The following is a 3,134-nucleotide window of genomic DNA, read 5'->3' as shown; positions in this document are numbered from 1 at the left end:
GCTATATACAGTAGAGAGGCTATATACAGTAGTGAGGCTATATACAGTAGAGAGGGTATATACAGTAGAGAGGCTATATACAGTAGAGACTATATACAGTAGAGAGGGTATATACAGTAGAGAGACTATATACAGTAGAGACTATATACAGTAGAGAGACTATATACAGTAGAGAGGCTATATACAGTAGAGAGGTTATATACAGTAGAGGCTATATACAGTAGAGAGGCTATATACAGTAGAGAGGCTATATACAGTAGTGAGGCTATATACAGTAGTGAGGCCATATACAGTAGAGAGGCTATATACAGTAGAGAGGCTATATACAGTAGAGAGGCTATATACAGTAGTGAGGCTATATACAGTAGTGAGGCCATATACAGTAGAGAGGCTATATCCAGTAGTGAGGCTATATACAGTAGAGAGGCTATATACAGTAGAGAGACTATATACAGTAGAGAGGCTATATACAGTAGAGAGACTATATACAGTAGAGAGGCTATATACAGTAGAGAGACTATATACAGTACAGGCTATATACAGTAGAGAGGGTATATACAGTAGAGAGGCTATATACAGTAGAGAGGCTATATACAGTAGAGAGACTATATACAGTAGAGAGGCTATATACAGTAGAGAGACTATATACAGTACAGGCTATATACAGTAGAGAGGGTATATACAGTAGTGAGGCTATATACAGTAGAGAGGCTATATACAGTAGAGAGACTATATACAGTACAGGCTATATACAGTAGAGAGGGTATATACAGTAGTGAGGCTATATACAGTAGAGAGGCTATATACAGTAGAGAGGCTATATACAGTAGAGAGGGTATATACAGTAGAGAGACTATATACAGTAGAGAGGCTATATACAGTAGAGAGGATATATACAGTAGAGAGGCTATATACAGTAGAGAGGCTATATACAGTAGAGAGGATATATACAGTAGAGGCTATATACAGTAGAGAGGTTATATACAGTAGAGGCTATATACAGTAGAGAGGTTATATACAATAGAGAGGCTATATACAGTAGAGAGGTTATATACAGTAGAGGCTATATACAGTAGAGAGGCTATATACAGTAGAGAGGCTATATACAATAGAGAGGCTATATACAGTAGAGAGGTTATATACAATAGAGAGGCTATATACAGTAGAGAGGTTATATACAGTAGAGGCTATATACAGTAGAGAGGCTATATACAGTAGAGAGGCTATATACAGTAGTGAGGCTATATACAGTAGAGAGGGTATATACAGTAGAGAGGCTATATACAGTAGAGACTATATACAGTAGAGAGGGTATATACAGTAGAGAGACTATATACAGTAGAGACTATATACAGTAGAGAGACTATATACAGTAGAGAGGCTATATACAGTAGAGAGGTTATATACAGTAGAGGCTATATACAGTAGAGAGGCTATATACAGTAGAGAGGCTATATACAGTAGTGAGGCTATATACAGTAGTGAGGCCATATACAGTAGAGAGGCTATATACAGTAGAGAGGCTATATACAGTAGTGAGGCTATATACAGTAGTGAGGCCATATACAGTAGAGAGGCTATATCCAGTAGTGAGGCTATATACAGTAGAGAGGCTATATACAGTAGAGAGACTATATACAGTAGAGAGGCTATATACAGTAGAGAGACTATATACAGTAGAGAGGCTATATACAGTAGAGAGACTATATACAGTACAGGCTATATACAGTAGAGAGGGTATATACAGTAGAGAGGCTATATACAGTAGAGAGGCTATATACAGTAGAGAGACTATATACAGTAGAGAGGCTATATACAGTAGAGAGACTATATACAGTACAGGCTATATACAGTAGAGAGGGTATATACAGTAGTGAGGCTATATACAGTAGAGAGGCTATATACAGTAGAGAGACTATATACAGTACAGGCTATATACAGTAGAGAGGGTATATACAGTAGTGAGGCTATATACAGTAGAGAGGCTATATACAGTAGAGAGGCTATATACAGTAGAGAGGGTATATACAGTAGAGAGACTATATACAGTAGAGAGGCTATATACAGTAGAGAGGATATATACAGTAGAGAGGCTATATACAGTAGAGAGGCTATATTCAGTAGTGAGGCTATATTCAGTCGAGAGGCTATATACAGTAGTGAGGCTATATTCAGTCGAGAGGCTATATACAGTAGAGAGGCTACATACATTAGTGAGGCTATATTCAGTAGAGAGGCTATATACAGTAGAGAGGGTATATACAGTAGTGAGGCTATATTCAGTCGAGTGGCTATATACAGTAGAGAGGCTACATACATTAGTGAGGCTATATTCAGTAGAGAGGCTATATACAGTAGAGAGGGTATATACAGTAGAGGGGCTATATACAGTAGAGAGGCTATATACAGTAGAGAGGCTATATACAGTAGAGAGGCTACATACAGTAGTGAGGCTATATACAGTAGAGAGGCTATATACAGTAGAGAGGCTATATACAGTAGAGAGGCTACATACATTAGTGAGGCTATATACAGTAGAGAGGCTACATACATTAGTGAGGCTATATACAGTAGAGAGGCTACATACAGTAGAGAGGCTACATACATTAGTGAGGCTATATTCAGTAGAGAGGCTATATACAGTAGAGAGGGTATATACAGTAGAGGGGCTATATACAGTAGAGAGGCTATATACAGTAGAGAGGCTATATACAGTAGAGAGGCTACATACAGTAGTGAGGCTATATACAGTAGAGAGGCTATATACAGTAGAGAGGCTATATACAGTAGAGAGGCTATATACAGTAGAGAGGCTACATACAGTAGTGAGGCTATATACAGTAGAGAGGCTATATACAGTAGAGAGGCTATATACAGTAGTGAGGCTATATACAGTAGAGAGGCTATATACAGTAGAGAGGGTATATACAGTAGAGAGGCTATATACAGTAGAGAGGCGATATACAGTAGAGAGGCTATATACAGTTGAGGGGCTATATACAGTAGAGAGGCTATGTACAGTAGAGAGGCTATATACAGTAGAGAGGCTATGTACAGTAGAGAGGCTATATACAGTAGAGAGGCTACATACATTAGTGAGGCTATATTCAGTCGAGAGGCTATATACAGTAGAG

Source organism: Oncorhynchus nerka, linkage group LG24 (genome assembly GCF_034236695.1).
Source record: "Oncorhynchus nerka isolate Pitt River linkage group LG24, Oner_Uvic_2.0, whole genome shotgun sequence".
Taxonomy (NCBI): domain Eukaryota; kingdom Metazoa; phylum Chordata; class Actinopteri; order Salmoniformes; family Salmonidae; genus Oncorhynchus; species Oncorhynchus nerka.
Note: the sequence above shows the minus strand (reverse complement) of the source record.